This window comes from Aptenodytes patagonicus, chromosome 10, assembly GCF_965638725.1.
Source record: "Aptenodytes patagonicus chromosome 10, bAptPat1.pri.cur, whole genome shotgun sequence".
Taxonomy (NCBI): domain Eukaryota; kingdom Metazoa; phylum Chordata; class Aves; order Sphenisciformes; family Spheniscidae; genus Aptenodytes; species Aptenodytes patagonicus.
In genome coordinates, this window is record NC_134958.1 from 11,103,736 (window position 1) to 11,131,312 (window position 27,577).

General features: G+C 43.0%; 1 protein-coding gene across 3 annotated transcripts in view; it reads left to right on the top strand.

Annotated features, from left to right (window-relative positions):
* The first annotated feature begins 19,870 nt into the window (after positions 1-19,870).
* The window catches only part of MEF2A (myocyte enhancer factor 2A), a 98,960-nt gene continuing 91,253 nt past the window's right edge, over positions 19,871-27,577 (top strand). The window contains exon 1 of one of the 3 annotated variants that reach the window (XM_076348011.1): positions 19,871-19,913. The gene's annotated coding sequence lies outside the window, so the exon portion shown is untranslated. Of the gene's footprint in view, positions 19,914-20,424; positions 20,448-20,480; positions 20,556-27,577 lie in introns of those variants that run through there. The other 2 variants (XM_076348016.1, XM_076348015.1) reach the window with 2 other exon arrangements.

The window sequence follows — 27,577 nt, forward strand, 5'->3', positions numbered from 1 at the left end:
TGGTGGGCAGGAGAGGAAGAGGGCTTGTTTTCTTTTGTTTTCACATCTTTGACTTACCTGACAAACTGAATTCCCCATGATTTTTCTGTCTCCTTGCTAGGCCCGCAGGACCATTGTCTTAATTCCTCTCTTCTCAGCTGTGTGCAGTCCAGCTCATGAGCTGTGCAGTGACCCTCTTGCCCAGCTCATCTTTGCATCCTGGAGTGTATTTACAATCTGCGCCACTAATGCTGGGATAAGGCAAAACCTATTTACTGTAAACACATTGCCACCCAGCATTTCAGTCCAGCAAGGGATAATTACCAAAACTCCAAGACAAAGGTGGTGTGATTCTTTTAACTGGTGTATGGAAAGGATCCTCTTCAAGTCTAATGAGTCTGTGGCTGTTGCAGACATCCAAGTGGGCCTTGCTGTCTCCAGAAGAGACAGAAAGCAACTCTGGGAAGGCAGAGTGTGGAATCTGACACTACTGTGTAATTGAGGAAAAAGAGGCCATATGCATTATTTATGAGCAGAAGGCTGGGCTTAATGTTAACAAGTGAGAAGAAAGTGGCTTCAAAACACTGGCTTTCTGCTCTTCCCTGTAAGAAAGGCTTCTGTTTTAAATTGCTTGCATTTTAGAGCAGGAGGGAGACAGAGCTGTTATTTATACCGTGCCTTATTTCGGGTGCGTGGTATTGTACAATATTGAGGGAGAGGCAGGGATTGCCCCAAGGAGTGCACTTTCTGTTCGCTCAAGCTGTGGCAAAGATGTGTCATGCACGCTGCCCTGTAACCAGCTAATCCCAATCAGCTGCAGGCAAAAGATTTCCCTGCAAGAGAGAAGCAAGCAGAATTGCTACTCGTTTAGCATTTCCATTGGGCAGGGACAGTTCTAAAAAGCTGAGGAATTTTCTCTGAATTACTCTATCCACCAGATGCCCTCTCCTTGCAACCACTGTCCAGCTTTGGGGTTGGATGAGCTGATCTTGTGGCTTTTGTCGTCTTAGGGATCCCCCACCAGCAGGGTCTGTCCTGTCTGGCATTGGGGCAAACACTGGAACTGGCATGAGCAGTCCAGCTCAGGCTGTCGGGAAGTCTCACTGCAAAGTTGCACAAATGAAATGTGCTGGGATTTTGGTTTTTTAGCTTTTTTCTGATGATTTTCTAGAGAAACCAGGCCTGGCTGGCTAATGTCAAGTTTTGCTCTTAATGATGGCAATGTGTGATTATTGCCAGCAAAAGATACTGTGTTCCGAAGAGGATGGGATGCTGAGCTGCCTCTTTTCCTGGGAAAACACAGTGTGGGCTGAGGCAGGGCAAGTCTCTCCCTGTGGAGAGATCACCTTTGTTACTGTGCAGTTACTGTCTGATGGCAGTCACACCTAGAGGCCCCAAGCAGAGCATGAACTCTGCTGGACCTCTTTCCAGATAAGCATGTCCATTAAAGACCCCACCACAAAGGGGTAAGGGCTCTTCGTCCCGCTCCATCCAACAGATGTAAATGACACTTGCTGCTGGTGGCTGCTTACTGTAGCCCTGCTTGGGTTGGAGTCCATGGTCGGCATGTTTGTGTTGCAAATCTGGCACCCAGTACTAATCCACAAGCTTGTATTTCCAGAAGTTGCATCCTGTTATCTTCTGCAGGTCCCAAAAGGTAAAAAAACCCCCCACTTTCTTCCCTTTGTAAAGGCCATTATCTTCTCCTGTTACCATTTCTGCATTACAGCCGGTTGTCCTTCCTATGGCATAAAATCCAGGTGCTTTTTTGCTTCCTGACTGCTTCCCAGTGTGATCCCAAGCAGCCAGTACTTTGTTTCTGGGAGGAAAATTAGCCCAGTGGGGTAAGATGAGAATGACTAGACCTCTGTAAAAGTCAGGAAGCAAAAAGTGAACACCATTGCACTGGAACTGATGGGGGGAGAAGTACTCTGTTCCTTGATTTCTAACACTCGTTAATTGATTCTTCTCTTGGTTCAATCAGCAGTTACTGCTTCTCCTTAATCCAGGTTCATAACTACTTAGTGGAGTGGGTTCGTAACAGAAATACCCCTGAAGAATCGTAACAATGGGGGGGTGGGGCGGAGCGGAGCGGAAGAACACTGGGATCTTACCTGTGGCCCAGAACAAATGTATTAGAGGAGGGAATTGCAGTTTCTAATAGGCCTCACTCGAAAGTCACTTTGCAGACAGGTTTGTGGCTGCACAGCTTCCGTGCATGTCCAGAGGGGCCGGGAGACATATACCTGAGTAGTGAAAACTAATAGCAATTTTTTCTAATATGAAAATGGGAGTACTGTGAAGTTTTCCCTGTCTCCAAGCATATTATAGCAAAGAAGATAATGGCAGGAAGGACTAACGAATACGGATGTGTTTTGTAAAGGTGGGATTGGAATAGGAGAGGCTGGAGGTGAGGCACAGCGATGGGGGAGGGAGGCAGCCTGTGTGGGGACTGGTGAGTCACGCATCTTCCAGCAAGAAGCACTGACTCATTGGGAAGATGATCACTCTGCTGTTCCCTTTCTGCTAAGACTGAGGAATAGTCAATTGATACTCAACTTTACTCTGCAAGCTCCCCGGTTAGAGAGTGAGATGTGAAAGGGAAGAAGCTGGAGACCATGGAAAACTGAAGTGAGAGGCAAAGGTGAACCCTGGCAAGCGCAGCCTGAGTGGCTGGCGTTTCTGCAGAGGATCCCTGCAGCAGCTGGAGGGGAGAATCCCCTGGTGCATGGGCTGGATATATGGAGCAGCGGTTCAGCTCCTACAGCCAGGCCATGCACCAGAGTTCAATACCTGCTCGTGTTCCCTCCACCACAGGGTCAAGGCTCTGGTGCTCTCAGCACTGCTGCTCCCAGTGAGGGACAGAAACTCCTTGGAGCCAGGCTTTGTAGCGTGCCACCCACCTCCACTGTGGATTACAGTTAAGTACCATCAATCGGGGTGTGGTTCTGATGCTTGTTATCTCCTGTCCAGCTCATAATGCTTACCACATGAGGACAGCCATCACTTATTCTGCAGTATCTGCAGATTTCTAAAAGAAAATACATCTTTTTATTGCTTGTGTAAACAGGAGAGTAATTCTGCATGGCTGGAGAAAGGGACCAGAGAGCCATGTGGTTTTTTCCTTCTCTGACAGTAGAGAAAGAAAATGTCTAAAAAGAATCCAAAATGATCCTAAAAGCTGATTCACACTCAGATTGTTACAGCCTGAAAGAGATTTCTTATGAGTGAAGTGTAAAGAGCCCTAATACACAATGTGGTGGTGTAATTATTTTCAAAGCAGCGAATGACTCCGAGTGTGTTTGTGCAGCGAGCATTGAGGGCAGGGGCTGTATCTGCAGAGTACAGCCAGTCCCCGACTCTGGGATCAGAAAATGGGATAGCAATTGCAAGTCAGTGCTGCAATTTTTCCTTCGCTTTACAAGTTTTATGTTGGTAATGTGAAGTAATTAATGAACCAGAGCAGTGCTGCAGAGGGGGGATAATTTTAATGCTCTTTTTAAAGACGCTACTAAATCAATGGGGCAGTTTAAAAAGGAATGATAGCCTGGAGATTAGGAAACTTAATACAAGAAATTGGGCAGGGTTTTTAGAGTGATCAAATCTCAAGTAGGCAGGTACTTCATGATCTGCTGTGTGGGCATTTGTATGTTTGGCATACACTGGCAAAGGCAGAACTTGCTGACTTTCAGGCCTAACTAGTCAGACTCCGCAATCTTGGTCAGAAGTCAAGTCCCCAGGACTTGGAAAAGGCACTGAGAGATTGTAAAGCACAAGTTACACTCCTGCTTTCCACTGTACAGGAGCAGTATTTTTCCACTCCTGTCATAGGTCTTCTGACTACCAGCTACATAAGCGATGTCTACATGGTCTTTTGAAGGCAGATACGAGCTTACTCTGGCCACTGTCCAAGAGAACCAGAAGCCATGTAGCTGCAGCTAATGATCTGCGTGCCCAAATTACTGTGGCCTGCTGAGAGGCAGGATATTAGCTTCGGCTCAGGGCTCTGGCCAGCTCAGACCATAAGTAAAGCAAGTTTTCATCTGCATGCAGAAGAGCATGTAGACAAGGATAGCCAACTTGCATAGGATTTGGAAAGCCATTTTTATTATCAGTTAGGGCAGGTTAGCTGACCCCATGAAGATCAGGCAGACACAACTTACTGTGCATCCTGCCCCAAGCGCAAAGAGCAGCACCATGTGGTTGGCCTCAGAGCCAGCCAGCTTCTCGGTGGCCAAAGAAAACTGCTTTGTGGGCTTGATCCAAATTCTGTGGGCCTCCAGTTGGCTATCCCTGTTGTAGGCATACCCAGAGTCTCTCTTCTGTTTTGGATGGCAGTGACTCATTATGGACAGGGAGGGTTTTAATTCAGTCTTCACTGGCTCTGTGAGTTTCTGCAGGAGCTGTATAATGTCAAACCTGATTGTCCGCATTGAATTCTGAGCCATGAAGGTGTACATGCACATATAATGTGTTTCTCCAGTCCAACTTTTAACTAAGAAGAAAGGCTGTCTCCATTTTGGATGGATATCTTTGCTGGTTTTTTCTTCCTAAAATTTTTTATTGTCTTAATTTTGAAGACTGCTTTGCTTAAGAAATTTCACCATGTATTATTATTTAATGTTAATGAAGGAAGCACTCTGTGTGTGTGTACATATATGTGCATATGTACACATGCTATGTATATATGTATAATACAAGAAAGCAGGTATGTTTATATGTAAGTACATACCCAAAATTCAGTCTTGCTTATCTTTGAATGATACATAAAGATATTAAGGATCCAAAGCAAAAACTAAGAATGCAGTATACTGTGTACTAGGCAGTATCATGGTGCAGTGAATCAGGGACCTCTTTTACCTTTCACTCAAAACATGTAGCCCCCCTCTCCTGCTCTTATGTTCCCCCATCTGCAACATTTCTGGAACATTAAGCATTTTAAAAGCAGGAATTTGAGTAACTGTCTCAGTTACTGAGGATAGAACTACAATTTGAACAGGAAGAAGCTTTAATTAAAACAGACCCATCAGGTGAAATCCTGGCCCTATTAGGGTCAGCGGCACAACTCTCACTGACCCTCCATGGAGTCAGGATTTTGCTCGTACCTTGTAACGCTTGCTTTTTCTGCATTTGAGGCATTAGTCTGATACCAAATAGACTTATGGTAACAAGTCCTATAACGGAATAGATAAGCTAAAAATAGAAAACAGTCTGACCTAAAATAGTTTGACATCCATATCATAGTGCTTATTGTCTGAGAATACATCTAAATGACATGTTGATTAATCCTGAACTGAGGAAAATGTGATTCACTGGAAAGAACTAGGATTGTACCAACAATTCAGTACCAGAAGCTACACAGACATCGACTCAAGTGTGCAGTGTTTCCAGTAAAACTTTATTTGCAAGCTGTCAGATTCATCTGCCATTTTCCCAGCTACTTTGGTTCACTTCTGAGTGGCCTGGATGAAATATTCCAATCCAGTTCATGTGGGCTATCAGCTGCTTTACTAAAGCAACTTTTTCCTTTGCCTTTTACTGAAAACAAAACAGTCACATCAAGTCAGGTTGCTGTGAGTGGCTTTTAAGAGAGATGTCGCTTGCACTTGGCGCACAGCTGGGGCCAAAGTGAAGCTGTGTAAGTGCCTGAGCTATTCAGCTGGAAATTACATCTTGTGCAGGAACCTAAATGTCAAGTTCCCCAGTCCCCCTCACAGCCAGAACTCCGACAATTCCCCTTTTCCCATGACTCTTCTTCACTTTCCTACAGATGTAACTGTGCTTTCCTTCAGATAAAATAAATCACACATGGGAATGCCACAATCTAAAGCAAAGCGAGCTGTCACCCAGGACTTCAGATGACACTTAGCCACATTAACGAGTAAACAGAGCCCACAGGAAAGATGCCTTTTGAAATGCACTGTTTGTGTCAGCAGTGCTAAAACTAATGAACCAAAACAATGAGGGGAACAAAGGGAATCATCAGATGCACCTAAAGCTATAGGCTATAAAGTCAGATCAGTCAAGAAAAGCTCAAATACGAGCAAATCTTTGGGACAGTACATAAATTATGTTTTCCATAAACAATAAGACAGCATATACTCCCAGCCTTGTGATGAGAGGAAAGCACTGAAAGAAAGACTAAATGTAACCATGTGAAGAGAAGGGAGCAGGAGTGAATGTGTTTCTTATTTTGGAACCTTCTCATGGCAAACAAGCAAGACTCGAGCCAAAATCTTCAGGACACAGAAGGATGTTGGAACTGTTACACCGCCGCATGGCTCACGAGCAAGCTGGCATCGAGAAAGGGATCAGCTATACATTGTTTAGAAGCCACACAGAGCATGCAGTATAACATGCATCCCCAGGGCATTTGGAGGCAATGACTATCAACAGTCAGTGGAACTGGTCCAAATTTATAGCAATGTAACTGAATGATAATTTCACTCTTGATGATGGAGGAGCAAAAATGTGCACCAGAAAAAAAGAAACAACTGGTGGTAGGGTATAGAAATGGTGCTGATGAAATGGCTTTGCTTTACTTGCTATTGCTAGTTCCCTCAATTCTGACTCTTGTAGTATACACTCTAAAACTAGTTACTCTTCCATTGAACCACTTCTTAAATAATAATCCTCTGAAGGAATCTTTCAGATCACTAACATGATGAGAGGAAAACAGTATTAGCTACAGTTCTTATATTCGTGGTTACTTCATGTTGATACAAACAAAAGTGCTTGGTCTTGAATAAACAATAGCTGTGGTTTAGGTTTTCTTCCTTTAGTGATCCCCAAATTATGCTTGCGTGCATAATTTGGTACTAGAGGCAGAATAAACGTAACTGTAATAGCTGAATTTTTAAGGTTAATATTAAGGCTAAGTACATAACGTTTATTTTCTTCTGAAGAAAGCATGTGTACTCTGGTTGAGGGGGAAGATGAAAACCATGTCTGTGAGAGCAATGGCTGATGGCTTAGTTCTGCATGATAAGATAAATAACTTCGATTAACTTCAAGCTCCAGTACCTCAGATGTTTGTTGTCACAGAGCAGCAGCTTGGCTGATTGGCAGCTCTGGTTTAGTCGACATGTGTTAACAGAAATTGCTCAATTTACATGGAGTACTTCAATCTGCTGTTTTAGAAGTTTCTGTCCCACATAGATTAGCATTTCAGCTTTGAATAAATGGAGGACTTGTAAGGGTCATTAAAGAAATTGCTAAAGCTTCTGCAAATGCTATAGGCCAGATTGCTGACTGAGATGCATAGCATGCACGTGTCAGTGCAGATACTCCCCAGATAATGGTACTGATTGAGATTTTAATCTGGACAAAGTGCTGGAGGCAACTTTCTTTCCAACACTCAATTATCCTGATAATAATATGCTTATTTTTTTCCTGTGTTCAAAATGTGTGGTCTGCTGCAACTGTGCAGTGTGCGTACAGTGCTGTTTGGAGTGAGGGGGAAAAAAAACAGTGAACAAAATTCATGCCACAGCAAAGGGCACTTACAGCACAAGTCCCACAGCGTAGAGGACAATGTATTTTTACCTTGGATGGATGAGCCAAGTAACCACCATGAGAAAGGGCTGCATTTCTTCCCACAGGCTGCAGGACGACTCCTTACTGGTTCTCAACAGCCACACAGGAATAAATTTGAAGCACAGTCTGCTGCTAGGACTAAGTAGTATGTTGTAGGGGCAAGACTATCATTTTATTGTGCATATGCATCTTGTATCCTCCCTAGTGGGATGCTGATCCATAACAGAGTCTTCTAAAATCTCACACAACACAAAGAATTCAGACTAGTTTCCCACGGACATTCTCCATAAAAGAATTTCTTAGAAGAGATAACTCATCCAGGAAATGGGAACTAGGGGGCCAGATTCCTTCATTCAAGTCAGTCTCCCATTGGTAAAGGATTTAAAAAATTGTCCCTATATGACTAATCCCAACTATGCTTCCCTAATTTCAGTAACAGTTTCTAGAGATGAAGGGTGAAGCCATTTGAGAAAATCAAGCTTTATTTGCTTTTTATTCATTAGGGATTTTTCTGCTAAATTGAATTACTAATAACACTTTGTTTATTAAAATTTATGAAACCTAGATTTACTTTTCAGTATCCATATAATCTTCTGATCCTTAATACTTTTCATCAAGCTCAAGGAATGAAACCAAACTCAGCTGTTTCATGTTTGTTCACAATTGACTTTTACCAGGATTAGTATTGTTACATACTTGCTATTAATGATGGCAGAGTGCACATTTCTGAGACAACGCAGAATACCCATTCTTACCTTCAGCAGTTTACAACTGAAAATGGTGGCAGAGTGTACCAAATCTGCTAGGAGAGCCAGAGAAGGTATTGCTGCTTTCACAGCTACCTCTGTGCCTCTCTCTACATTGTCTGCAGCGATAGCTGTGGGTTTGGCTTACTTACTTTGTTTGTGTCCAGTTGTATTTGTTGCTTGAAGTGAATGCACGTGCCCTAGGCAATGCACATAAGATTTTTGGCCTTTTATGGCTAGTTGAAAGTCTTTCTATTTATGTTAGATTAGGCTGTATTGGATTTAGTTAAGCTAGTGCTGGGTAGCCACTTTTATTCTGGACTAAGAGTGATTTCTGTCAATTTACCTTAAATCCATTCCTAATTGACTTGCACTGAACTGAACTAACACCTGATTTATACCCTCGGTTATCCCATTTTAACCAACAGCTTGGGCATGCTGTCCGGTTCTAGCAACTTAACGAGTTACCGCACATCAGTTGAGGCACGGTAACTGCAGTGTGCCTTTCTTTAGCCTGCAGCAAACGTGAGGTTCAATGTGTCAGCTTAACCTCAGGGCCAAGAAAAAGAAAAGTCCGAACTGGTTTCTTCCATCTGAGATCGCCACAGGCTACGAGCAAACACACATGGTCAATTACCGCGGCTCAGCTGATGCATGGCAAGTTGTCAAGCATGTCGGTACGTGAATGAGATCACTCATTCATGTATTCAGACCCTGAAAGTATCATTTTAAACTGGTGTTACATAAACAAGTGTAACTATGGATATGGACACATGGACAAATTGGTGTGGGGATAACAAGTCTTTATGTGTCAGCTTTTTCCATATGCATACCTGCCTGAAATGCTAGGTGATTTGAGGTAGCCTCGGCCTCTTTTACCCAGGAGGAAGGTGTAGCTAAGGCATGGTAAAGTCAGAGCCTGGCTTCCATTGCAGTAATGGTTTTAACCTAGTTTAGAACAGTTCAGCCTGGCTAACGTGTAATAAAACAGATTTAAACCTCTTCTACAGCAGTTAAACTATACCTATTGCCTATTTTACTCTTTGCTTAGGTGGTGCAGTTTTGCAGGTCAAATCTTTGAATACATAAGAGACTTTCCATTGACTTTATAGAGCAGTATTTTACGGAGAAGTTTGAAGACCCTTCATTTTAGAGCCTAATTTAAGATGAACTTGCATCTTTCTTAAAAATCATTGAAAAAACAAACCCCAAGATGAACAATAAAAGAAACCCAACAATCCCAAACTTTCAGCTTTCCTCCCAGATAACACTAGTTTTCTTACTCCACCCTGTGGGAGAGCTAAGAAGAAATTTGCTTCTTTCCAACGAGGAACACAACAGGATTGGCTAAACTGAAATTAAAGATACAAAAGTTCCAAACCCAGGATGAGTCTGGACCCTTTCAAACTATGACTGGGGCCAACGAAACACAGGATCAAACACCAAAACTTTGGATGCTTTTCCTTTTTATTCAATAACTTGAACTCAATCTCAGTTAATCTTTCTCTGCTTCCATATAATGAAAGGAAAGACATTTGATTAGGTTATGTGAGAACACGCGGATTGATTCAACACATGGCTGCAGGACCAGGCATTATTATCTTGGCTAACATGGACACATTTTGAACACTGCTTCTCACTCTGCTATCAGCCACTGCCACCTCTGCAGTAATGTGACAGCAAGAGAAAAAGGATGGGAAGGCGATAAAAGTTTGCCCACGCAAGTAGAAAAGAACTTTCTGTCCAAAGCCAGCTGGCTTGGCTTGGAAATGAAATGGCATTTTAGTGTGAGGTGACCTGTTCACATGTGTATCAGAGCTTTGTCTCAAAACATTTGTCCTAGATGCAACAGCAAGGTCTGTGAACTAGTTTATCATCAAGTAACCACAGAAAACAGGTGAGCTGTCTCAGTGCCAGTTTGTCTTCTAAACTGTTTGACAGATAAGAAACCATCCTCAGAGATTGCAACAAATCTGCTGCTGCATTTCATGGTTAGAACTGAGCATATTTTTAGTAAAGGGTTGAGAAAGCATGCAATAATCCTAAATCACAGCCAAGAAAACCATAAACCCCTTAACAAATGCCTGTTCAGATACAGAACTCGGAAATGCGCACCAGTTGATCCACGTTAACACTCTGGTTAAATTTTTAAGGCTTGTTTTCCAAACCAAAGCAAACCTCCAACAGAGGATCAATGGCATTTTTGCCTTTACCTGAAAGGGCCAGAGGGAGCAGGTAAGCTGATGTCTGTTATTTATCCTGTGGGACACAGACCAATCATCCTACATGTACCCCCAAAGCAATTGATGGGAAATACACCACCGACATATTTGTACTCAGGAGTCTGGACACCATTATAAAAGACCCAAAATGCACCTTGTAAATGGCCCAAGTTTAAGAATTAAACTTTATTTCATAAGTTAACTGCTTTAAAAGTTTCTTTGTTATGCCTTGTACATGGTAACATCATGCAGAGCCATTGTGGGCTCTGTATATGAAGCTTACAAGATCAGGGCAATAAAATGTGCCTTTTCATATGTGCAGTTGGTCAGTGGAGGTTCATAGAATCATTAAGGTTGGAAAAGACCTCTAAGATCATCGAGTCCAATCGTCTACCCAACACCACCATGCCCACTAAACCATGTCCCTAAGTGCCTCATCTACACGTCTTTTAAGTACTTCCAGGGATGGGGACTCAACCACTTCCCTGGGCAGCCTGTTCCAACAGTTAACCACTCTTTCAATAAAGAAATTTTTCCTCATGTCCAATCTAAACCTCCCCTGGCGCAACTTGAGGCCATTTGCTCTTGTCCTATCGCTTGTTACTTGGGAGAAGAGACCGACCCCCACCTTGCTACAACCTCCTTTCAGGTAGTTGTAGAGAGCGATGAGGTCTCCCCTCAGCCTCCTTTTCTCCAGGGTAAACAACCCCAGTTCCCTCAGCCGCTCCTCATAAGACTTGTTCTCCAGACCCCTCACCAGCCTTGTTGCCCTTCTCTGGACACGCTCCAGCACCTCAACGTCCTTCTTGTAGTGAGGGGCCCAAAACTGAACACAGTGTTCGAGGTGCGGCCTCACCAGTGCCGAGTACAGGGGCACGATCACTTCCCTACTCCTGCTGGCCACACTGTTTCTGATACAGGCCGGGATGCCATTGGCCTTCTTGGCCGCCTGGGCACACTGCCGGCTCATGTTCAGCCGGCTGTCGACCAACACCCCCAGGTCCTTCTCTGCTGGGCAGCTTTCCAGCCACTCTTCCCCAAGCCTGTAGCGCTGCATGGGGTTGTTGTGGCCGAAGTGCAGGACCCGGCACTTGGCCTTGTTGAATCTCATACAGTTGGCCTGGGCCCATTGATCCAGCCTGTCCAGGTCCTTCCTACCCTCAAGCAGATCAACACTCCCGCCCAACTTGGTGTCGTCTGCAAACTTACTGAGGGTGCACTCAATCCCCTCATCCAGATCATCGATAAAGATATTAAACAAGACCGGCCCCAGTACTGAGCCCTGGGGAACACCGCTCGTGACCGGCCGCCAACTGGATGTAACTCCATTCACCACAACTCTCTGGGCCTGGCCGTCCAGCCAGTTTTTGACCCAGCGCAGAGTACACCTGTCTAAGCCGTGAGCCGCCAGCTTCTCAAGGAGAATGCTGTGGGAGACAGTGTCAAAGGCCTTGCTGAAGTCCAGGTAGACCACATCCACAGCCTTTCCCTCATCCACTAGGCGGGTCACCTGGTCATAGAAGGAGATCAGGTTGGTCAAGCAGGACCTGCCTCTCATGAACCTGCCTCTCATGAACCCGTGCTGGCTGGGCCTGATCCCCTGGTTGTCCCGCTCATGCCTTGTGAGTGCCCTCAAGATGAACTGCTCCATAATCCTCCCCGGCACCGAGGTCAGGCTGACAGGCCTGTAGTTCCCCGGATCCTCCTTCTGGCCCTTCTTGTAGATGGGTGTCACATTGGCAAGCCTCCAGTCATCCGGGACCTCCCCCGTTAACCAGGACTGCTGATAAATGATGGAGAGCGGCTTGGCAAGCTCCTCCGCCAGCTCCCTCAGCACTCTCGGGTGGATCCCCTCCGGCCCCATAGACTTGTGAGCGTCCAGGTGGCGTAGCAGGTTGTTAACTGCTTCCTCTTGGATTATGGGGGGTTCATCCTGCTCGCCGTCCCTGTTAAGTTACAGTGAAGCAGATAAAATGCAGGAAAAATAATGCTTAAACTTACATTTTAAGAGCAGTGCTAGCTGATTGCAGTGGGAGCTGAGGGTGTTCTGCACAAGTCAGGAACAACTTATCTGGCTTTTAAGAGTTCCACAAGTCTTTTGTCACGGGAAGAGGCCCCATCAACTTCAAATCTACTTTAAAAAGTAGTTCAAAGACTTTTCAGGTGTTATGGTCTCCTATATCTATTTCTGTCCCTTTTGTTTCCTAACAGCATGGGATACTGACCACACATACTGCTGTCAAATATAGAAATTAAACTTACAGAAAAAAAGGAGCCATTTTCTCTTTAATCTCTTGGAAAATTTTCCAGACTAAAGCATAGTTCTTAAATTGATAATATCCCTTTAAGAATTTATTTGTCAGGTAATATTAGAAGAAAAAAGACTCTAAGGTCAGTTTGAACATTAAAAAGGCCCACTTTTAAATCAATTTCAAATCTATATTAGAGATAATGGCAAGCAGTGTTTGAACAGGTCTCCAAATGATAAAATATATTCTACACCTTAAAAATGCAAATAACTTCAAAATCCTTTTAAGTGATTTCTAGTTGTGCTGGTTTTGGCTGGAATAGAGTTAATTTTCTTCACAGTAGCTGGTATGGGGCTGTGTTTTGGATTTGTGCTGAAAACAGTGTTGATAACACAGGGATGCTTTCGTTACTGCTGAGCAGTGCTGACACAGAGTCAAGGCCTTCTCTGCTTCTCACACCACCCCACCAGCGAGCAGGCTGGGGGGGCACAAGAAGCTGGGAGGGGACACGGCCGGGACAGCTGACCCCAACTGACCAAAGGGATATTCCACACCATATGACGTCATGCTCAGTGTATAAAGCTGGGGGAAGAAGAAGGAAGGGGGGGACGTTCGGAGTGATGGTGTTTTGTCTTCCCACGTCACTGTTACATGTGCTGGAGCCCTGCTTTCCTGGAGATGGCTGGACACCCGCCTGCCAATGGGAAGCAGTGAATGAATTCCTTGTTTTGCTTTGCTTGTGTGCGCGGCTTTTGCTTTACCTGTTAAACTGTCTTTATCTCAACCCACGAGTTTTCTCACTTTTACTCTTCCGATTCTCTCCCCCATCCCACCAGGGGGGAGTGAGCGAGCGGCTGTGTGGTGCTTAGTTGCCGGCTGAGGTTAAACCATGATACTAACTCTTTGGAAAAAGGGCAAGATCTATCCTAAGAAATACTTCGTTGCATAAAAATAATAAAAAGTTTAGTGTTGCAGTATTTGACAGTCATAATATGTATAAAGCTACAAAATTGTTAACAGATGAAGGCCTGCAGTTTTTGACTAATGTGGTAAATATGATTGGTTTTTTAGAGGGGTGAAATAAGACAATACCATCAGAAGAGAAAAGTACATTTTAATAACGAAAATATTGAACATAACTATTTTTCTTTAGATCTGCTAAGCAATCTGTGTGTTCTCTATAAGATGTCAAACTATACTGTGCATATGTACACTTTGCTCTCTCTATAAATATACATGTGCATGACACATTTCTAAAAGCAGTAAATGAGTGCTGGGGAAATACAGAAACAATGAAGTTCCTAAGAGGGGCTTATTTTTTCAAGTTATTAAAAGAAGGTGGCAAGCATTCATGGGGATATGAAAATCTAAAGCCGTCTGCAGGAAACTCTGAAAACCTCTGGTTAAGGCTGCTGCCAAAAAATCTCAGCTATGTTATGTCAGAATGTTTAATTGCAAGCTGCAATTTTAATGAATGGAAAGATATGGCAAAAGCAGGAAGTTTCTGAAGCGACATAGAGCAACCATGAAAATAAAATACCAAAGGTTGTAATCTTGAATGCTGTTGGAAGCAGGAATTTCCATCCACTCTCTGACTCCTTTTTCTACTGTGCAGAATTTGCCAGCTGTCTGGCTAAGGGGAGAGGTAAGCTGTTCTGGATACGATCTCCTGGGCTCAAGGCAGCACTTGTTATGTCTATGTGAAGAAGTCAACTTCCTTGCATTTGTCATTATGGGTGTTTACAGAAATGCAGCTTAGGAATAAGGGGAGGAAAGGCAAATGTCAGAGTGCATTAAATAACGTTTTTTCTTTACTTTCCAAGAAGCTTGCTCGCAGCATGATGTTACTATTTATATCAGATCTCTTAAACCCAGCTGTTGGTTCATGTTAACATGCAGAATGGTGAGAAAATCCCAGCAGAAGAGCGTGAATCCCAGGGAGACTTGTGTTCTCTCATTGTGAGGACCTATAAAATATCACAAGTTTTGCTGAGGTATGGATCAGGCGTGCAGTCAGTGAGGCATGCAATACAAGTATTTCCTGTGTTGATCCTCCAGTGTTAGAAGGCCAACAGCAAAGCAAAACGAAAAGTGCTAAATACTGCAACAGACAACTTCAGATAACTGAGCTCGAACCGCTGGGTGGAAAAGTTTGAAAGAGAACTTTTACCTGTAACTCAAAACTAGCAAATATACTGTACACCCACATTACAGCATTCTTAGACAAGCTGTGTCTGATCTAATCTTATGTACCTTGGCCACAAGTTCTGGAAAAACAAATATTCCCAAGGCAATCAGATTACTGAATGTACCATGTAACGATGTGGAAATATTAGTGGTTCACAGAGGGCAGTTTATGAAACGGATTGAGTGAATTTAATTCATGCATCGTCCAGCAATTTGGACTTAACTAAAATAAGGAAATCTTTACTTGATTATATCTGTCTTTAGTGGAACACCAGAGCCAGATAGTAGTGTAACAGCAATACTCTGAACCACAGACGTGGAGGTCAGGGGAGTTTGGTCCAAGCCAGCTTTCTGAGAGCGAAAGTCTGTGTCTGTACTGAAGTGGTCATTATGGGGTTAACAGGGTTACCCAAAGTGTTAATGGAAAGGAACCATTATCTGCTTCTCTCTGATTTCCTGCTCCCTAGGTGGGAGTCCCCCCTGCTCCCATCCTTTGTTTCTAATGCAAGTTCCCATCCTGAAATGCTGTGAGTACAATCTGGTTTTGTTGCAGTAAGTAGTCCTTTACAAAATCTTCATTCACAGAGTATTTCCACCATTGTAAGTGAAACAATGTTAGGAATTAATCTGGCCTGCGATTTTAAGAAACCTTGTCCTTAAAAGCTTGTTCTTAGACCCTCCTTCCCTATGAAGGATAACTTAATTTTTTAGCTAATATGCAAAAGCTACATAACATCCCTTACTCCTCTTATCTATAATTTTAAAAGTCCTGCATTTTGTTTTTATATAAAGTTCACATTTAGAAGCCTGAGACTAAGAATTTTTCTCCAGGACACAAGATGAAAAAGCTGATTTCTGGAATATAAGGAACATTTGAAAAGAGGCCTGAGGAACAGCCATGGTACATCTCTGGAGTGTTTTCTAAGAAGGTCCTAAAATCTAAGTTAGTGGAGACGTGATTTTGGTGGTAGTGCCTCCAAAATACCTTGAATGGGTGGGTGGAAATGCACTGGAATAGAATCATAGCATCATAGAATCGTTTAGGTTGGAAAAGACCTTTAAGATCATCAAGTCCAACCGTTAACCTAGCACTGCCAACTCCACCACTAAACCATGTCCCTAAGCACCACATGTACACGTCTTTTAAATACTTCCAGGGACGGTGACTCAACCACTTCCCTGGGCAGCCTGTTCCAACCCTTTCGGTGAAGAAATTTTCCTAATATCCAATCTAAACCTCCCCTGGTGCAACTTGAGGCCATTTGCTCTTGTCCTATCGCTTGTTACTTGGGAGAAGAGACCAACACCCACCTCGCTACAACCTCCTTTCAGGGAGTTGTAGAGAGCGATGAGGTCTCCCCTCAGCCTCCTTTTCTCCAGGCTAAACAACCCCAGTTCCCTCAGCCGCTCCTCATAAGACTTGTGCTCCAGACCCCTCACCAGCTTTGAGATGCAAGGGAAAGCTTTATTGCTATAACAACTGCTGGATGATGACTCTATTCAACTGTGAGGCTATTTAGTTAAAATTAAGAATACTGGTGTCTTTTTTTTCCGTATTTTTCTTTATATTTGCTCTTTCTCTGGGTTTATTTCTCCGTGGATATCGTGGAAATTACACTGCCTGCTATTTGGCCAAGGGAAGAGATTTCAGGTGGTTCTTTTTAGTCTCTGGGTTGTACGTAAGATGAACAGAAATGCATTCAGCAGTTGTTCTCTTGTATCTCGAGAGTGATCCTAGCAGATGCTTGTGATAATTTTTCACTTGTCATATTGACACTCAAGTGTGATGTTCTCTCGGGCTTTGTTATGTTGCTGCTTCTGCGGTCTTACAAAGATGGTACTTTTTTTCTCTGTAGTGTGGATTTTTCTTAATCGCTTACAGCTTTGCATCCTTTGGATTATCCAGGTGCATTTGGCCTTTGCAGTTGTCCTGGAAATTAAACCCAACGCAGAATGTGGCCATCAAGTCATGTAGTGATTTTAGTCATTTTGATATGTAAATTCTTCTATGATTTTATTCACACCCTAAGGAGTGGTATTTTTCATTTATGCTATTGAGACACACGAGAACATCTGTGACCTCCCTGCCACCCATTCTTTTTCACTAGCAGTCCCAAGAGGGGTCTGCAGAAGCAGATGTAGCAGCACATCATCGTGTATGGAAAACAACATCTGTAATTTCAATTGGATGCCATATTTTGCACTTCCTTTTCTCAATTGTTACATAGGGCAGTGTTTCAATTGAGGGAGGAATGCATTTCAGTGGGAAAGACGCTGCTCTATACCCCTTAACTATTGTTTGCAAGGCATATATAGAAATCCCTTGAGCAACACATGCTATGCTTATTCTTGTAGTGCCACTGAAAAGGACAGATTAGAACCAATTATTTATCTCTTTGGCTTCCTGCTCTATTTTTGCCAGCTTAGAATAATATGATTACATACTGAAAATAATTAATTAGTATATCCAGAAGTCCTTGCTCAGGCCTTGCTTTGGTGTCTTACTCAGACTCCCACTGACTTTTATAACTTAAATAAAGAATTCAGGATTTTAGGTAACATCTTTTCAGCATGTTGCTGTCATGAGAGGATTTAATGGTATTAATCATTGGATTCTAGCAATAGACCCTCCAGGTATTATGGATGATAGGTATAGCAAGGAAGAAGAGAATAAACCATATTCATATAAAAATCAATGACATTTGGACTGTTCATGTTGAGAATTGTAAGGAAACTGTATGTATTTAAATCTCTTCCTGATTATTATAGGTCAGTAACAATCCGCTTGGAAATATGATTGTAGATAGCAATTATTTGTATTTTGTTATTTGTCTTTCACACCTCTTACTAGCTTTTTCCTAGATCCACAGTAAGAAGTGCATACTCTTGCACTCTGTTTTGAATGAAAGGTGGATGTTTCAGAAGTTGTTCAACTAATTTACTGGCTGTATATTTAAATCCCAAGTAAACCGTACATTATAAATCCTGAACTTCAGAATTTGTGAGCTGTGAATTACTGCTTCCATTTGAGCTAAATGTTTGGAAACAGACAACAGAAATTTACATTCATTTTTTGGGAATTATCTTGGAGGATCTACCTTTTTCCTTCCAATGGTGTGGTTATCACACTGCGAGTTGGGTGTTTCTGTCATCATTTCTTGCATCCTGTTTTCTAACCATTTGTGGAGCTACTTTTTTGTACTTAATGACATAGTCTTCCAAATACAAAGAACACCCTCTGATTTCCTTTTTCCAGAGAAAGCACCTTTGATTCTTGTGTCCTGAAGCAGAGATGTGCACTTGCCATCGGTGATTTTGTGCTTTGAAATGGCTCCCATCGTTTCACTCCGAGGCTGCGGGTATCTTGCAGGATAAATCTGGAGAAGCTGTAGAGTGCAGATGATTTTTGGCAAGTGTCTTTTTATCATCAAAATTTTATTTTTGGGTCATTCTTCAGCTGCTGCCTTCTGTGAAGGAGAAAGATGCCAATTTTATGTCTTTTATTATGTATTCCCAAGTAGTCTTTTCTACATGAAGCAAAATTAATGGGAACTCTGACAGAGAGAATGTGAGGTGGAGCCGGACGGAGGAGGAACCAAGGTGGACTGTCACCTTAGCCTGGAAGCAAAGACAAAGCTCATGTCCTCATAGAGCTGTGATTTTCACAGAAAGCCAGTCAGAAGGAAAAAAAAAAAAATATAGTGGGGAAGTGGTGGTGGTTTCCGTGAGGGTGACAGAGGTAGCTGGGCTGTTTGCAGGTGGTAATTGGTGTTGGTCCCCTGCTGCGTCCTCCAGTGATCAGGTCTTTTGCAAAAGGATGCGGAACCACTTATTGAGCCTTGTTTTGATTAGTTCAAGGACATGGTTTTGGACCCTGAGAGCAAAGCTTTGCCTTGCTGGAGAGATGAGAGCGGGGGGAAGCGGCTCGGCCGGCTGCGCGACAGAAGCGGAGCTTTCCCTCTCTGGCTTCTCCTCCTGAGGAGGGAGGCGGGCTGTAGCAGGGGGCTGCGGGGCCCTGAGATGGCGGGCGGGTGCAGGAAGGCTAGCGACCGGCTGGCACCGCAGCGGGCAGGGAGGGAGGCCGCGGGGCGGGGGCGCGGAGCCACGGCCCGGCCGCAGGCCCCGCCGCAGCCGTTGCCCCCGGCAACCCCTCAGCACGTCGTCGCTGGGCCCGGGCGCGCGCGGCCCTGCCCTACCGGGGCTGGCGCCTTGGCGCGTGCGCCGCTTCTTGGTGGGGCGGGCCTGGCTACGTGCGTCACTGGCGGCGAAGCGAGGGACGGGGCAGCCCGGAGAGCGGCGGAGCCTTTGTACGCATGCGCTGCCGCCAAGGGTGGGGAGGAGGGGGCACGGCGAAGGGCTTCCTTCGCGGTAGGCTCGCGCACGCTCGGCTTTGATTGGTTGCCGCTTCCCTCGCCGTCTCGGTGATTGAGCGCCCTCCTGTCACTCAAGGCCTCCACGTTTCATTACGCCCCGCCCACCAACCGCTCTCTGGTTGGCCGGCGCCTCCGTTTGTTGCGGGCGCTGTGATTGGCGCTGCCGCCCCTTCACTCCGGCGCGTTGCCCTATCGGCTCGCGGCGCCGCAGGATTGGGTCGGCGGTGAAGAATGTAGACCCGGCCGCTCCCTATGGTAAAACAAAATAATCCGGCGATGCTGGATGTCCAAACCGGGGCGCTCCCAGCCCCGCCGCCGGCAGCAGGTTCACCTCGTATTTCCCCACGCTTCCCGTCTCGTCCCGCCCCTGCGTGGCTCGGGTGAGCGCCCTCAGCGACGTCCGAGCTGCCAGGAGAAAAGAGCGGAAGGATATTGTTGGGAGACGGTCGCTCTGCCTGAGGAGAGAGTGTGACAGAGGAAGTAGTTCCGGCCCCGATTGGGCCTTGTTTCCCAAAAATAGCGCCCAGAGGGTATCCGTGCGCCGGTGTCAGTGTCTCCTGAGGAGCCTCAGCAGGGAGGAGGCAGGAGCGGCGGCGGCGGGGAGCCGGGGGACGCGGGCGGGTGAGTGAGCGGGGCGGGGGGTGGTGGTGTCCCTGCTTTTGGGGGCGAGCGGGAGGGTGGGGGAGCGTTTCCTGATCCCGGCGGCTCCGGCCGGTGGCGAGGGTCGGAGGCGAGGAGCGGGGGGAGGCGAGCGAGCGGGGTCGGAGGCAGGGGCAGCGGGTGACGGGCGGGGGCAGTCGCCGAGGGGGGCGGCTCGAGGGGGGGAAAAGGAGGGAGAAAGAGGGTGCCCCCCGCCATCCCCTTCCCGCTGTGCCGTAGCGACCGCGGCGGAGCGGAGCGGGGGGTGCTGGCGGGGAAGTTGGTGCGGGGGGCGGGCGGGGGAGGGGCGCGGGCCGGGGCGTCGCGGGGGCGGCGGGCGCGGGGTCCCGCGGATGGGCAAGTTCCCCGCGCCCGGGGCCCCTCCAGAACTTCCTGCACCGCTCGCTGGAGGAGAGGATGGACATTTATGGACCAGGCCAGCGGAGTCTGCCCGAGGGCTGGTGCACCGGGGAGAGAGGGTGGGGTACGAGGCCCTGGCGTTCGGGGAACACTGAGGTAAGATCGTCTTCGCCTGGGTGGCCAACTTCTCTGCTCGGGGTGTGTGTGTCTGGAAAGGCGGGGAGGAAAAGTGCCTTTTGTCCTGCTCTTCGGCAGCCACGTTGGGTAAGCAACATCACGTTTAAAACCAAAACAAAAAAACCCTTCCTCCTAGGAGTCTGTCCGTGGTATATGCTAGCGAAAATGATCGGGGGTCGGGGAGGGAGGAGGTGAGGGTAGAAACTGTTAAAGTAGTTGTACACTGCATAAAGGTGAGTTGCGAATGGGAGGAGAAACTGTTCGCTAATGTGTAAACTAGAGGATGTTTTGTCCAGAGGAGGAAGAGATTGAAGGTGCAGCTGTGTTGTACTGCAAGTAGGATTTTGTGTTCAGCAGCTCTGTGCAGAAGTCATGAGGATAAGAGAAGAGACTGTTCTATTTCCGACTGGAAAGACAGTAAATTCTTTGAGTTTATGGAGCTATATTTTCTAATAAATTTTTACCTGCTTTTGAGCTGCTAGGTGGCGAAGAGAATGGAATTGCTTAGCAAAACTAAGCCATAGTGACTTGTTTGACAGGTGATTAATTTCAGAGTTGAGAAACTGGAGTTTTATAGAGGAAAAAAGACAATTTAAGAAGAGGATTTTTTAGTGCTAAGTGTAAAACCGTTGTGTCCCACAGTCATAAAAGACTAAATTTATTATGAACAGCGGGAGAAAGTGGTTCTGGGAAGTACAATGGAGCAACAAAAAGGAATAATTTGTAGACAGTAATAAGGAAAAAAAATGTTGTTTGGTATGGAATGGGTAATACAGACAATATTTATTTTAAACCTTTTTCACAGTCTGGCAAATTTTTATGTAGCATAAGGAAGGCTATAAGCTCTCAAACTTAATTATGTTGACTGTCTATGCATAATTGTTCCTTATACAAATCTTTTTTTAATTTCTAGGAACTAGGTATCTAAATTTTGATAGATATTTCTGTTGTCTTGTTATTGCTAGCTAGAGTTCAAACAACCTGCGCAAAAGGTGTCAGAGCAACATTCCTATAATCTGTTCTGTCTGCTTTTAAAATTATTTAAAATGTTTATCTCTACCTCTTACATGTAAGGATGTAATCTTTGGGTTTTTTTCCTCCTCTCTAACAAGTGATTTGCATTTGGGGGAGAAGTGTGAAGTTCCTTTTTTAAACTATTTTTTTTCATTTAGATGCTAGAATATGTGCAAAATGACATGTCTTTCAATTACGTAACTTAGAAGAATTGTAATAAAGGATGTAATTTTAACACTTTTGGTCACTAAAGGGCATAATTACAAAATGATATTTTAAAATTCTATACTTGTTTAGCTAGCAAAACAATAATGAGAGAATGGAACAGTCTGTCTTGATGTTAAGGGATTATAGTAGTGCTGGCCAGTTGGAGATGAGCCTTGTTTGATTGAGGGCATTCAGTTTGGAATTTAGGAAGGAAAATAACCCAGTGCCCTGGTTAGTTATTTTTCTCCTCCATAATTCTTTTCTAAATCTGTAGTTGATGTAGTGTACCAGTAGTAGTAGAGGAGTATCATCAGTAAACGAGAAGAATCCTTCAATGAGAGGGACGGGATCTACTTCAGAACAATTTTAGTGTAGATGGCAGTCTCTCTTTCTGCCAGTGCAACTCATCTAAACCAGTTTTAATATTCTAGCATTTCTAATGATTTGTGAGAAGGTGTTTACAGATTGTAAGCTATGGTAGAAATATATTAGCCTTCAGCTTGTATGTGTGCTTGTTCTGCTTCATTTTTTAAGTGTGTATTTAAACCAATGTGGTTACACTTCACCTTTATAAATGAGTGAGCCCATAAAATGCTTTGCATATGTCTAGCTATCTGGATTGAGATTCCTATAATTTCACATAACATTAGTTTCTTTCCCTGAGAAACAAGGGACGAAGAAATAAGTGAACATTGAATTTCATGGAGCCAGGTAAATTGATCTACAGAATTGAGTCATCTTGGACTAGTAAGATGAGAAGGACTTGGCTGAATTAAAACTTGAAATAATTCTGGAGAATAAAATGGCTTATTATGGCAAAAGACCTATCTTATGTAGAAACCTTAGTTGAGCTGGAGTGCGTGCGGCTTACCTTAAACTGGTTAATGTGGGCAGCAAAGCCTTTACGGGGTTTATTTTAGAATGTTAGCCAAGTTTCTCAGATAACTTGTTGATGTCATTCTGTGTATTCTGGGCCCAAGTGCTGCTTCAGAGAGACTAGAAACACCGTGCGAGTCTGTGAACAATGCCATGCTACCTTGCCTGCTCTCAGTCATGCCATGCATAACAAAACACAGCTGATTAATTCTCTAACAGTAGTAAAAGTAGTGTAGTGTAATGCCATGTAATGTGCAAATCTGTATTAGTTTGGGAACTAAATTTTTTGCCTAAATAAGAAATATCTTGAATTTGTAATAACTGTAGTTTGTTATGCCTTGCGTGAGAGATGTCTGTGTTTCAGGTCAACTTTAAAAAAACGTTTTCTAAAAGTCAACATCAGCACATTTTATTCACCTCTCCAAATTCTTAATTTTTATTTTTAAAGGCTGCAGGATTAAATACTCTGTGTAAAACTTAGGCTTTGGGCCTATTCAGTCATGACAGCAGCCTGATAATGTGTGCAAACCACTGGGAAATACTTTTCCTTCTCATTGAAACAAAACTCACTTTGAATTAATTTGAACATCATGTGGCGACGTATATGCTGTGTAACTTCTTAATGCATAAAGTGGCTTTATTCAAGTTTTCACGTTTCTTGTATTTGAAAGATATTATTTCACATGTGTAATAATGTGTTCTTCAGTTGATCAAATGGAACAAAAGTCAAAATCTCTGTCTGTGATTAATATGGGTGACTACTTTTGGTGCCCGTTGTCTTGTGTTCAGATTTGATTCCTTCAGCTCTGGTAAAGTAAGCAGGGAAAATAAATGCACCATTCCTCTCTCTTCTTGTATGCTTTACTGCTAGTGTTGAAAGGCTAATGCAGTAATTATTTGAATGGACTAGCCAATGTGTTACTGAAGTGATACTGAATGTGGGTTTAGTTTAACTCTTTCTCCTGTCATGTGAAATGAATAAAGTCTCTGAAGGTGCAGTCAGATCCTGAAATAACTAAATATAGCTGACTTTTTCCCTGAATGTTTACAAGGTGGTTTTGGTGTCTTATAAAGTCTGTAAGATTACAGCAAGACATTCTTTTGATTCCTGCCCCCCCCCCCCCCCCCCCCCCCAGTTAATTTTGTTGACTTTCCAGTAAAAAGACTTCAGGAACTTTTTTGGACAGCTAATCAAAATATATTTTAGGTCATTGATACAGTATTTAATGAATGAACAAAGTAGTATTACTAAGAGCTAAAAGCAGACTTCAGCTGTGTAATATGACAATTACCCTCCCCTCCTGCAGCATGTGTTCTGTGGTAGAATACTAGCTAACAAATAATGCCATGGAGGGTTAAGTTTGTAGCCCACAATAGCATATTTTGCTTTGTTTATTTCAAAGTAAGCATTTGATCTAGATTTCTGCCCCTTACCACCCCCCTCATATGGTGCATTCTTATTTTAACACTTGACCTTTCAAGTTATTGCTTATGGAGTTGAAAGGAAGGGATTTTTTTTTCTTCCATATTAAAGGACTTCTTATTTTTATCAACTGTATTGTTTAGACTTAAGTTTAATGGTTCTGTGAGAATTTTTCTAGATTTCTTTATCCTTAACTCAAATATGTTTTCTTTCTTTAGGAACATAAACCCTTGTACTACATACTCTCATACTCTCATTTCCATTTGACACTAAAGAGGAATTAATATCTTGCCAGACAACTCTGTTCCTGAGATTTCAATTCCCCCCCTGCCAAAACAGTCATTGAGTTGGAATATTTTAAATGGTATATATGGTAATCTTCCTTCCTCCTTTGCTCCTTAATCTGAGGCTGCAGTGAAGAATTAGGCAGAAATGACTGTCAGGTAAAGACAGCTGAATTTTGTGGTCAGTCTTTTTTCAAAATTTTGATGTAGGGGAATCTAGAGCCTTTTCTACAGAAAGCACTATGCTTTTTGTTTCCCCATGTGTTGTAACAGTACAAGCGTGCCCATATAATGAGAAGAAAATACATCCTTCTTAATAAGTGTGATTAATTGAATTATTTTTCAGGGAATTAACTATTTTATATCCAAAATGTTAGTGATGCTTAATTAGGTAGGTCTCCCAGTTATATTTGTCTCTGCCCCTGAAGAGCTTTTGAATTCTGCCGAAGTCCTTATGGGCCAACCAAGAGACTTAAAAGTGCATTCTGTATTGCGTTGTGTTCAGCTGGATTTCACTAGTAGTTACTAAGTATTGTTGCATGCCTATTTTAAGTATATTAAGATAAAAAGTAAGTTAGGAATTATTAGCGAAGCATAGTTGTGGAAAGGTGCTTGCTTTGAGTTAAGTATCTGTGTACCAGGCATTGATGACAAAGCATCTTTTACTGTGCTTCCCCCCCCCCCCTTTTTTTTTTTTTTACATAAAGAGCTAAATGACTGGGAGAAAAATGTGTTTGCTTTCACTGTGGTGGTCGGAGATCACCTAAAAGGGTGGGGTGTAGAATGGATGGGTTTCTGCTCATGATACTTTTAAGATGGTAATTAGGGGGAAAGAAGGATTTTTTCCATTTACTTTAAATCCCTTCAAGTGTGTTTGAAACTCAGCTTCATTTGAAAACCAGATTGCTTCCAACACTGTAATTCAGGATTGCATGGATTGGACTAATGTTATTTTTATTGTTTGAAAGCTAACCATAGACCTGTGAGAATATGTGAAATGGATATGTCATCTTGATACTGGCAGTAATATTTGCAAGCTGTGGTCAGTATCAGTATTGAGTGCTGTACCAATATACATAGGCCTGATCTTGTAATTTTCTGTGATCACTTACAATGTTTGGAAGGTCAAGGGGGATAAATTATTGAACTTTTAGCTATATAATTAGGTAAGCACATCTATAACTGAGCTGTGCTGTGGCTATACTGCTAGAACATTTCTTTCCTGAAGAGTTGAGAGAAAGAATTCAGAGGAGATCATTTTAGTATCCCTTGTGATGCGTAGGAAGGTATTGTAAGTGTAAAAAGATGGGATATGGACAAATTACAAGCAGTTGTAAGAGAAGAGGGTGAGCAAGTAGTTGAACCTTGAGAGACTCAAAGATATACACACACACACACACACACACAAAGATGAGGGGTCATAAAAGGCAGAACAGACTTGCCTTGGTAGTTAGTGTCCCTTAAAGAAACCGTCGAAAGGTGTCAGGATAAGGTGACTTCCCCCCCCCCGTATCACACAAAATCTGCAATACTTGAGTCCGGGAGGCTGAAGAAGTTATAATAGTTTTTTTTTCCTCAGATATGAAAAAAAAAAGACTGTTTTTAAGTGGGCATCTTTCTCCAGATGTCTTGAATTGTGTTTAATTGACCATCTTACTGTTGTGGAAAACTTGTATAGTATAGCTCAGAAACATTGTGTGAGGTTATCAACATTAAGGACATCTTGTTTTTGGTATCATTCTTTCACAGCAACTGCCCTCTTCCTGATATGACTGCATGCATCCTGTTTTAAAAACTGTAAGCTGACAAGAATGACTGCTAATAAGTTGGTGTATATAGCAACTAAAAAATGTTGCTTTTTCCAGTGTGAGCTTTCAAAGCACTAAGTCTTCTGAGAATATTTGAGAAAATGGGATGTTCCATCATCACTGTGCTTGTATTATGTTGTCTCACAGTGAGGGTAGTAAACTAAATATTTTTCCTTGAAGCTGTTAACATTATTGTGTAATGTTACGAGGTTTTAATTGCAATTTAGGTGTCTGAAATTTATGCTCAAGATGCCTGTTGGTTTCAGGGTAGAAGAGGGGAAAGTAAAAGGTATGGCAAGAGATACAGTGTTTCACTTGATGTGTAGAGAAAGGGAAAGCGCTTTCTGCTAGAATTTTTGAGCCTGTAGGCTGTCAAATTATGTTTGTTAGTCTGAGTTTGATAATACACATATTAACTTGGCCAGTTGGCTTTTGGGATTTGAAGCTTTTGAGTGCGGAAGAAGGATTTCCTCTGAGAGACTTCCTTAATATCCTCCTGTGTTTCTTTTGGAGCGTTAGGGTTTTTGGTTTTTTTTTGTTTTGTCCTCTTGTTCTCCTTATCTTTGTTCATAGCATTCCAAATGGTGGTGTCTTAACTTTTTGCCACTGAAACATATATGAAGATCTTTGCTTTGAGAGATGTTGGGCTCGACTGTGAAAAAAGCGCCAGCAGTATTAATGGTTTCCATTAGGAAGCACTAAATTAGAACTCCTTCAGGGGAAGGAGACAAAATCCTGCATGGCTGAAGAGAGATGTGATCAGTAGGTGGAGGCAGGTATTCACTGGGTATCGGAGATGTGGAATATGGGTATACTTTGCAGAAGTTCTAGGTATTAACACAAATACTCTAAAAATTCACAAGGAGTATGTAGAGCATTTAATAACATTGTTGAATATCAAAGAATAATTTTCAGTTTTAAGTAGCTGCTTGTTGTTTTCTCTGTCACAAATATGTAAACTGCTAACCTGAATAGCCATCAAAAAAGTAATGGGAAACTTATCAATTGAATTAACTGAAATTTTAAAAATACTTTGTTTTACCAAATCTACATTACAAAATCAGATAGAAATACAGAACACTTGTTCTCAGTGAAGGACACAAAGAAATTCAGAAAGTCCCCCGGATGTTGTCATGGGTTTAATATGAGTTGGAATTTGAGGGGAGGAGTAAAACAACAAGAGTTATAATAAGATAATTGTCAAATGATTTTTTTTCCTTTAAAAAAAAAAGCTATTGGTCAATGTTTCTATTTATCACTGTTAATTCAGTAGCTTCAAGGAACTAGTAAAATGTGGTGTTCAAATGATTGAAAGTTCTGGATTTTAAAACATAAGTGATTAATGTTCCTGAATACTGGAGTCATTTAGATGCTTCCTGCAAAATAGGAGGTAAGTACTTCAAAAGACTAATGATTTGTTCAGGAGATGAAGTAGTGTTATGGGAGAGTTGAAAATTTCAACTACTATTACTGTCTTAGCATTCTGAAGGATGCTCC